Below are 11,749 nucleotides of genomic sequence, written 5' to 3' on the forward strand. Positions count from 1 at the left end.
TAGCACTCCTAACCCGTATCTATCGTCGGAACAGGGTTTCGGAGTATTATTGGAATATTCAAAACATTTTCAATTAATTTACATAAATTATTAATCATTTACCAAGATCATACGTATCATCCATTATATAGACCCTCGAGGCCCAAAACGAGTGTTGGAATCAAATAGGGACTAAATCGGGAACTCAGAGAATTTTTCGTGAAATTCCAAAAATTTTCATAGGTGCAAGGCTCACATGGCCGTGTGGTCTAGGGACACGCCCGTGTGGTCAGGCTGTGTACTACACATGTAACACCCCAAACCTGGCCTGGACGTTATGGACGAATCTGGCGATGTAACAATGGAGTGGCTTTGTAAAACGTAATACTATTGAAAAGAACCATCTGTGTTAAATCTCGTTGAGGTCTTTAAGAAAAACCAATTAATTTATTTACAGCCACGTTGCCTATTCGTTTAGCAAAATATGTTTCATACCAAATCGTTATTATATTTTTAAAAATTGATCATCGCGAAAGCTTTTAAAAACAAGTTGTGTAAGATGGAAGCTGGAAAATCATTTTTATTTTGAAAACCCGAGTACTACCGCTAACAAATATAAACCAATTTAAATAAATCCCCAATTAAAGATAAAACTTAAAATGGCCGAATTACATAAAATTTAACCCAAATAAAGCTACCATAATTTAAAGATCCAGTACGTAATATAACCGTGGTGTGGCTTTTCCCGAGTCTCTTGCAACATCGACCCACCTAAGGATTACCTGCGCAGATAAACAGTAGAGTGAGTTTATGTAAACTCTGTGTGTAATCCCTATTTATTGAACAATAAGTCAAGAAGTGAAAAACAGTCTGGGTCTAAGCCCATATCAGTCGCAATATTAGTGTGGGCCTTAGCCCAATACAGAAATAGTATCAGTCATGCATTAATAGATCCTACCTAGCCATCCTATACACTTCACTCCCTCTAGCCCTACACTCCATGTGGGGAATAAATCGACCCACCCATCCCTACACTCTAGTATAACGTGCCGTTTTACTGCACTATCAGTATTTTTAGCAGCGCTGACAGTAATAGGCCTTATAGCCTTTCAGTACACTTCTTCCAATATCATATCTCCCACCCCATGCAGTACAATCATAATATGGATGTACATACTATAGTCATGGCATGCTCATACAGTCATATATCATACAGGGGTATATCAGTCATTCACCTCATAGGGGTGTAACATATTAGGTTCTAGGTGTATTTACCGACCCTACAGTAGGTCCACAGTCGTCTCGAGTGACCCGTGCAACCCTAATAGCCAAACAGTGACAAATGGGCCTAAGCCTGTACTACTGCCCATGTGGGCCCACACTTTTGGGTGGCCGATAAGCCCAAATAATGGCCTTGGTCGTGCATGCTACACAGCCAGCCCAACAATCTTCACACATTCGTGCGGTTCGCCTGTGCGGGGCCCATGAGCCCATGGGGCCCACACAACCCATCTCGGCCCAAAGTGGCCTGAACCGACCCATCCCACGAGATCACTCGTGGTGGTCTCTACAGTCACATGCTCGCGTTTATGTGCTCAGACCTCCACACAAATGTGCGTTCGTTCGTGTGACAACGATGATTACAGTTTTTCGACTTTTTCCATGTAACGGTTGAGACAGTGTGATTACACACTTGTTTTAGAGTTGTAGCTGTACTGCCACCGAGATCTAAAACCTGTGATCAACCATATCATTTCATTAGTCTAACACCCTTGTCAATCTATAACCATACAATTATTATTTAAAAACACCTTAACCGAAACCTTACTTACCAACAATAATCGTAGCCCCTCCTTGTTTCACGCCACTAACTCCCTTCCAACACTTGACGCTTCAAGAACAGCTAATCGATTAATAAGAATCTGAAATCCCATTTAAACACATCTAGATCTTTAATACTTACCAATGAAGGAGTGGACACTCATAGAAGAAAGTAATCGACTCACACCTTGTTTAAAGAGATTGAATCCATAGCCATAATCGTACAAAATAGAGTGTTAAAACAAAAGACATCTCCCCTTGATAAGAAGGAAAAGCAACTACTTGGCCTAAGAAGAACATAAGCCGAACCTTCAGGAGAAAAACTGCACGAGGTTCGATTAGGAAATACTTACCAGCACACAAGGGATTTTGACAGTCCCACAACAAGAAACGGTTACGCACAGAAAAGAACAGAAGAGAAGATGAAAAGAAGAGAAGTACACTATCCAGGCCCTGATAAGGTTCGGCCAAAGAAGAAACAGAAAGCAAAACCAAAAAAGAAAAGAACCAGTTTCCCCCACACAAGTCTCAAAACTGAAACAAAAGGGTGAGAGAAAAGGGACCAAGGATATTCGACCAAAAGAAAACCCGAAAACACAATTGCCAAATCCAAAAAGTGTAAACAATGAGAGAACTAATTGGTAAAATCGAATAGTACATACAAAACTTGAAAGAAAACCCCCCAACACCAAACGACAAAGAGAGAAAAAGAAAAAAATAAAATCGATGGCTTGCAAAAACACTTTAGTCGAATTCCTCAATGCCACTAACCCCAAATTCAGCACACTATCACACTCTTTCCCAACTTCCCACAACTTCTCCTAAAATCTCTCCACACTTCACTCAACATGATCACTATTCGAATCTCTCTAATATCTCCTAGATTCTCTCTCAAAACCACCCATTCAAATTTATTCAAACACTCTAATTTCGGTCAACCTAGAACTCTCGCACGGCACAGCAGCAAAAAGATCATACTTACCTAACTTAATTTAAAAGATCACTCCACACGCCCCTTGCCACTAGACCACACACTTTTCTTATGCCATACTTACCTAACTTAATTTAAAAGACCAACTAGCCAGAGACAGGTTTAACTCAAACAAAGACCAAAATTCTGTACAAGCCAATACTTGAACTCAGGACCTTTCTATCACTTCTCAGCACACCTACCAATTGGAACAGGCACACGCTTAAGCAAGACAACATACAAAAATAAAGACCTAATATTTTTGGGGCATTACAACTCTACCCCCTAAAAGAAATTTCAGCAAAATTTACCTGATCAAAGTAGGTGAGGGTATTACCGTTGCATTACCTCCTCTAGCTCCCACGTAGCCTCCTCGAAACTGTGATTACGCAATAGTAACCTAACCAGTGGAATTGAGTTCCTCCTTAGAACTTTCACATCACAATCTAAAATCTGAATTGGCTCCTTCTCAAATGTCAGGTCTGGTCTAAACTCAATCTCCTCTGTCGAGATGATATGTGTAGGATCAGAGCGTTACCGCCTCAACATAGAAACATGGATCACATCATGAATCCGGTCAAACTCTAGAGGCAATTTAAGTTGATAGGAAACTGGTCCAATGCACTTCAATACACAATAAGGCCCAATGAATCTAGGGCTTTGCTTTCCCTTTCAACCAAACCTCAGTACCTTTTTCCATTGCGAGACCTTAAGAAACACCAAATCCCCCACTGAAAACTCAATCTCCTTATGCTTAAGATCCGCATAAGACTTCTGTCTATCTGATGCTACCTTTAGTTGGTCCCAAATCAATCTAACCTTATCCTCGGTATCAAATACTAGCTCTGGACCCAAAACATGCCGCTCACCCAACTCTGTCCAACGTGAAGGAGTATGACACCTACAACCATATAATACCTCATAAGGTGCCATCTGTATGCTAGGTTGGTAGCTATTATTGTATGCGAACTCCGCCAACAGTAAGTACTCCTTCCAACTGCCTCAGAAATCAATCACACAACTTCTTAATGTGTCCTTAAGTATCTACATCACCTTCTCAGACTGACCATTTGTCTGAGGAAGGAACGCAATACTGAAGTCCAACCTTGTACATAGTGCCTCATGCAGTTTCTTCTAGAACCAAGACGTAAAGCGAGGACCTCTATTGGATATAATAGAAACCGGTACCCCATCAGTCTCACAATTTCGGATACATACAACTTATCCAGCTTCTGTAATGAATAACCAATACAAACAGGTATAAAGTGGGCAGACTTGGTCAAACGATCCACGATGACCCATACCGAATCTTTCTTAGAAGGCGTTAGGGGTAACCCACTGACAAAATACATAGTTACTCTCTCCCACTTCCAAAGTGGAATAAATCCTTTGGTTGCTGACAACTTTGAAGGCAAGCGATGCTCGCCTTAACTTTGTTGGCAAGTTAGACATGTACTCACAAAATCAGTAACTTCCAAATTAAGGCCCAACCACTAATATACTTCCCGAAGGTCTCAGTACATCTTGTTTCCGCTAGGATGCATAGCGTAAGAACTGCTATGTGCCTTCTGTCGTATAAACTGTCTCAAATCCATATCCCTCGGTACACAGACTCTCCTATGGAAACAAAGTACCTCTTTGCTATGCAGCACAAAATCTGAAGTTTTCCTATTCTCTATCTGTCGAAAACGAGAACCCAGTGACTCATTGGGAAAGACATCTGAAAAATCCTTAACTGTTCTAATATCTTTAATAGAAGAAACCTTAGAACTCGAAGCACTGACATAGGCTAGATACGCCTCACAACCTTTACGCACCAGCTTTTTAGCCCTAAGTGTAGAAATCAAATTTGATAGATAATTTCGTCACTCCCCAATTACAATTACCTCATCACCCTTTTAAGTTCTCAGCATCATTCACTTTGCAACATAGTCCAAATTTGCCTGATCCTTAACCAGTCAGTCCATGCCCAAAATTATGTCGAATTCCCTAAAAGGAAGTTCCATCAAGTCGGCTAAAAAGATCTCTCCGTGAACCTCTAAGGGTACTTCTTTAAACAATTTTCTCACCCTCACTGACTGCACTAATGGACTTAACATGGTAACCTCACTTGTAGTGTTTTCACACATCACACCCAAAGTCTCAGACACAGAGCATGCTATATATGAGTGCGTAGAACCAATATCAATCAATGAAGTGTAAAGAAAATGATGAATAAATAACGTACCCGTAATAACATCTGGGGAGTCTTCGTCCTCTTGACGATGTGCAGTATAAACCAGTGTTGGCTATCTCGCCTTAGTATGACCGTGCCTCTGCCCGGTGCTCCACGATCACGGCTCATACCATTTCCACCTCTGGTCAGACCACGACCTCTCAGTGGCTAGTAAAAACCCCTTTGTGACTGAACAGTACCACTACCAGTAGCTTGCATCTAACCGGGCCTCCGTGGACAATCCTTGATACGGTGCTCCATAGATCCGTACCTAAAACATGTCCCTTTCTGTACCCAGCACTCGCCCTGATGGCGTTTCCCACAAACTGTTCCATCAACTCTGGCTTTCTTTCCAAGCCTCATAGTCAAACCTGAGGGCTCCCAAACCCTCTTGTTTCTCCTCTTATCCTTCTCGCGATTCTGGAACTCAGCACGTTTTACATCCTCAGTGATCTTTGCCTTTTCTACTAACACTGCAAAATCTCGCTCCCTCTGTGGAGCTATCAACACTCGCAGATTATCTTTGAGGCCATCCTCAAAACGTACACAATGCTCATACTCAGTAGCCACCATACCTCGCGCATAGCGGCTCAATCGCAAAAATTTTGCCTCATACTTCGCTATGAACTTATCCCCCTGGGTCAGATGCAGAAACTCCCTTCTGCAGGCATCCACATAGTTAGCGCCCACGTATTTCCCTTGAAAAGCATTCTTGAAAAACTCCCAAGTTAATCGATCGGGCTGAGTACCCTCTTTCACAGTAAGCCACCAATGATAGGCTTCATCTTTCAACAACAACACTGCACCTTTTAGTTTCTACTCTGGGGTGCAGTCGAGGTCATCCATGATCCTCTCCGTGGCCTCTATCCAATATTCCACCACATTAGGGGCAACTTCAGCGATACCCTTAAAGATCTCAACCCCATTAGATCTGAGTCGTTCCGTCATCGACCCCCGACCCACAGTACCAGTATTGGGCCCATCGACCTTTTCTAAAATCCGCAGCATAGCTTGGGATAGTGCGTCATCCCTAGCCACTCGATCGTGTGACTGAGTCTCAGTCACAGGTAAATCCAGAGCCTCTCGTGCCTCAACGTTAGGCATATGGCCCGAAGCTGAAGATCCAGCCTGAGCACCTGGCCTTTAGTACCCTTTCCATGGGTACCCCTAGTGCTCATAGTCGATTTATGTATTATCTGTATTATCAATTTTATGCATTGGTTTTACAGTTTCAGTGTTTATTAGTGGATGTTTTATGAAAAATAGCATCAATAATTCAGAGTTGTTTGTTTTCGTAGATCGTAGTCTTACTACAGTTTTAGGTTTCCCTAACAAAGGTTTCAGTATAGTCTATCATCTACGTTAATCCCATTTCAATTAAAACAAACAGTAGTTTTAAAGCACTTATAGATTCAACGCCGGAGGCTCGGTAGACCACACATTCAGAATCTATTACCTCAAGATATTTTTCCACCATTTAAAATATTTCTTTTGAAATCCCCATTTTCAGGAAAAACCCAAATCCACAGTCGAGTTTTTGTAACCTGGCTCTGATACCACAAAATATAACACTCCAAACCCGGCCTGGACATTATGGCCGAATCTGGCGATGTCACAATAGAGTGGCTTTGTAAAACGTAGTATTATTGAAAAGAACCATCTGTGTTAAGTCTCGTTGAGGTCTTTAAGAAAAACCAATTTATTTATTTACAGCCAAGTTGCCGGTTCCTTTAGCAAAACATGTTTCATACCAAATCGTTATTATAGTTTTAAAAACTAATCGTCGCGGAAGCTTTTAAAAACAAGTTGCGTAAGATGGTAGCTGGAAAATCATTATTATTTTGAAAACCCGAATACTACCGCTAACAGATATAAACCAATTTAAATAAATCCCCAATTAAAAATAAAACTTAAAATGGCTGAATTACATAAAATTTAACCCAAATAAAGCTACCATAATTTAAAGATCCAGTATGTAATATAATAGTGGTGTGGCCTTTCCTAAGTCCCTCGCAGCATCGACCCACCTAAGGATTACCTATGCAGATAAACAGTAGAGTGAGTTTATGTAAACTCAGTGTGTATGTAAACTCAGTGTGTAATCCCTATTTATCGAATAATAAGTCAAGCAGTGAAAAACAGTTTGGGTCTAAGCCCACATCAGTTGCAATATTAGTGTGGGCCTTACCCCAATACGGAAATAATATCAGTCATGCATTAATAGATCCTACCCAGCCATCCTATACACTTCACTTCGTCTAGCCCTACACTCTATGTGGGGAATAAATCGACCCACCCATCCCTACACTCTAGTATAACATACCATTTTACTGTACTATCAGTATTTGCAGCAGCGCTGCCAGTAAAAGGCCTTATAGCCTCTCAGTACACTTCTTTCAATATCATATATCCCACCCCATGCAGTGCAATCATAATATGGATGTACATACAATAGTCATGGCAAGCTCAAACAGTCATATATCATACAGGGGTATATCTGTCATTTACCTTATAAGGGTATAATAGATTAGGTTATAGGTGTATTTACCGACCCTACAGTAGGTCCACAGTTGTCTCGAGCGACTCGTGCAACCCTAACAGTCAAATAGTGACAAATGGGCCGAAGCCCATAGTACTGCCCATGTGGGCCCACACTCTTGGGTGGCCTGATAAGCCCAAATAATGGCCTTGGTCGTGCATGCTACACAACCAAACCAACAATCTCCACACATTCGTGCGGTTCACCTGTGCGGGCCCACACAGCCCATTTTAGCTCAAAGTGGCCTAAACCGACCCATGTCTACGAGATCACTCGTAGTGGTCTATACAGTCACATGCTCTCGTTTATATGCTCAGATGTCCACACAAACATGCATTCGTTCACGTGACAACGATGATTACAGTTTTTCGGCTTTTGTCGTGTAATGGTTGAGACCGAGTGATTACACACCTATTATAGAGTCGTAGCCGTATTGCCATCGAGATCGAAAACCTATGATCAACCATATCATTTCGTTAATCTAACACCCTCGTCAACCCATAACCATATAGTTATTGTTTACAAACACCTTAATCGAAACCTTACTTACCAACAATAATCGCAGACTCTCCTTGTTTCACGCCACGAACTCCCTTCCAACACTTGACCCTTCAAGAACAGCTAATCGATTAATAAGAATCTGAAATCCCATTTAAACACATCTAGATCTTTAATACTTACCAATGAAGGAGTGGACACTCGTACAAGAAAGCAATCGGCTCACACCTTATTTAAAGAGATTGAATCCCTAGCCATAATCGTACAAAATAGTGTTAAAACAAAAGATATCTCCCCTTGTTAAGAAGGAAAAGAAACTACTTGGCCTAAGAAGAACATAAGCCGAACCTTCAAGAGAAAAACCACACGAAGTTCGATTAGGAAATACTTACCAGCATACAAGGGATTTCGACAGTCCCACAGCAAGAAATGGTTACGCACAGAGAAGAACAGAAGAGAAGAGAAGTACGCTACCCAGGACCTGACAAGGATTGACCAAAGAAGAAACAGAGAGCAAGAGCAAAGAAGAAAAAGAATCAGTTTCCCCCACACAAGGCTCAAAACCAAAACAAAGGGTGAGAGAAAAGGGACCAAGGATATTCGGCCAAAAGAAAACTTGAGAACACAATTGCCAAATCTCGAAAGTGCAAAGAATGAGAGAGCTAATTCATAAAATCAAAAAGCACACGCAAAACTCGAAAGAAAACCCCCTCAACACCAAACGACAAAGAGAGAAAAAGGAAAAAACAAAACTGATGGCTTGAAAAAACATTTTAGCCGAATTCCTCAATGCCACTAACCCCAAATTTGGCACACTATCACACTCTCCCCCAACTCCCCACAACTTCTCCTAAAGTCTCTCCACACTTCACTCAACCTTATCACTATCCAAATCCATCCATTATCTCCTAGATTCTCTCTCAAAACCACCCATTCAAACTCATTCAAACACTCCAATTTTGGTCAACCTAGAACTCTCCTACGGCACAGCAGCAAAAAGATCATCCTTGTGCGCAACATGGCTCGAACTCCAGACCTCCAAGATCACTCCACACACCCCTTGCCACTAGACCACACGCTCTTCTTATGCCATACTTACCCAACTTAATTTAAAAGATCAATTACCTAGAGCCAGGTTTAACTCAAACAAAAACCAAAATTCTGTACAAGCCAATACTTGAACTCAAGACCTCGCCAGCACCTCTTAAGACACCCAACCATTGGAACAGGCACACGCTTGAGCAACACAACATACAAAAATAAAGACTTAATATTTTTGGGGCGTTACAACAAACGCCCGTGTCCCTAACCCGTGTAACTCTTTAACTTTTAAAGCATGAAGAAATTGAAGTCATGTGGCCAAGTCACACGCCCGTGTGCTAGGCCGTGTGGTGAATTTTTATTTTCAAAATTTTGCTGCAGTTTTCACATGGCCATGTAACATGCCCGTGTCTAAGGTTGTGTCAAGCACACGGCTAAGACACACACCCTTATCTCAGCCCGTGTACCCAATTCTGAGCATTTTATTTCTCATTTTTAAGATGCAGGGGACACACAGGCGGACCATATGCTCATGGGACAAGTACACACCCGTGTCTCTTCCTGTGTAGACAAAATAAGGCCATTTCCTAGCCTTATTTGTCACAAAAAACTTACCATTTTCTTGCACTAAAACTTACAAGCATATATCCACCAATCCAGCATCATATTCACAAGAAATTTGACGTCAATCATAAAGTATTATTTCATGCATCAATAGATATAAACTTACTCATGTCATAAACTCATATACTAACACAATTTCATCAAACCAACTCATAAAAAGCATATGTGATTATCAAAACACCAGTTTAAAATAGCCAAACTTAGACCATCATTAGCCACTCTAATGGCTAGGTTACAAAACAACCATTACAAGCCATCATTGGCCAACTAAGCATATACATGCCATTATACCAAAATGAGGTTTCTATTTATACCAAAATGAGATAGTGGATAGTGTGATGACTGCTCCAAATGACTTCCAACCTTCGCAAGCTTTGAGCACTATAAATAGAGAAAACTAAACAGAGTAAGGATTTTATGCTTAATAAGTTTGTATAACAGGAAATAAACTTACTGCTCTTATTTATTAACACAAGCACATATAAATACATATTCCATCAATTTTGGGTAAGTTACATAAACACATACACTTATTCAAACAAGTTAGACACATAACCTCATATGAGTATCAAGTAAACATAGATGAGCTCATCACATTACAAGCTTACATTAATTTCACCTTTCCACTTTTCAAGAGTCTTTTCCGTTGAACTATTGAAATCTCGCTGGATGTTTAGGTAATATACACATGTGCAAAAGTATCCATTGGGTACATAATGAAAAAGCACACCTTTGAGTTGTACTTTTTACTGTAGGATTACCAGTCCAGGCTGAATCCTATTCATAGCATATGCTCTAAAGAGCTTAATATAGATTACCTGTTCGGGCTAAATCCAATTTATAGCCTAAATCAAGAGGGATTACATTAGGATTACCCATCCGGTCTAAATTCTATTTGCAACGCAGAAAATAATTTCTTACTTAGAGCATCAACAGCAACATTAGCTTTGCCCGGATGATAACCAATCACAAGTTCATAGTCTTTTAATAGTTCTAGCCATCTTCTCTGCTGTAAATTCAAATCTTTTTGGTTATAAAATACTTCAGACTTTTATGATTAGAAAACACGTGACATTTCTCACCAAACAGATAGTGACGCCAGATCTTCAAAGCAAACACAATGACAGCTAACTCAAGGTCGTGTGTTGGATAGTTCTTCTCATGCAGCTTCAACTATCTCAAAGCATAAGCAACAACTTTTCCTTCTTGTATTAAAACACAACCGAGTCCATTCAATGAAGCATCGCTGTAAACAACGAATTCTTTACCCGACTCAAGTTGTACCAATACTGGAGCTTCAGTTAACAAAGCTTTTAACCACTAAAAACTTTTCTGACATTTCTCAGACCATTCAAACTTTACATCTTTCTGAAGCAATTTTGTCAACGGAGTTGCTATCACAGAGAAATCTTTTACAAATCGTCTGTAGTAACTGGCAAGTCCCAGAAAATTACGGACTTCAAATACATTCCTCGGAGGCTTCCAGTCTAGAATAGCTGAAATCTTACCCGAATCAACTCGGATACCAGAAGCTGATACAATATGACCCAGAAAACCAACTTCTCGCAACCAGAATTCACATTTACTAAACTTTGCATACAATTGTTTATCTTGTAGAGTCTGTAGCACTATTTTCAGTTGTTCAGCATGCTCAAATTCATCACGTGAATAAATCAAAATATCATCAATGAATACAACAACAAATTGATCTAAATACGGTATGAAAATTCTATTCATTAAATCCATAAATACAGCAGGTGCATTCATTAAACCAAAAGGCATAACTAAAAATTCATAATCCCCGTACCTCGTTCTGAAAGCAGTTTTCGAAATGTTAGAGTCCTTTACCCGTAGCTGATAGTAACTCGGTCTCAGACCTATCTTTGAAAACACAGCAGCACCTTTCAATTGATCGACTAAATCATCAATTTGAGGCAGAGGATATTTGTTTTTTACAGTCACTTTATTAAGTTGACGGTAATCAATACACATTCTCATTGTTCCATCTTTCTTTTTCACAAACAAAATAGAAGCACCCCAAGGTGAGAAACTTGGTCTAGCA

Source organism: Gossypium arboreum, chromosome 1 (genome assembly GCF_025698485.1).
Source record: "Gossypium arboreum isolate Shixiya-1 chromosome 1, ASM2569848v2, whole genome shotgun sequence".
Classification (NCBI taxonomy): domain Eukaryota; kingdom Viridiplantae; phylum Streptophyta; class Magnoliopsida; order Malvales; family Malvaceae; genus Gossypium; species Gossypium arboreum.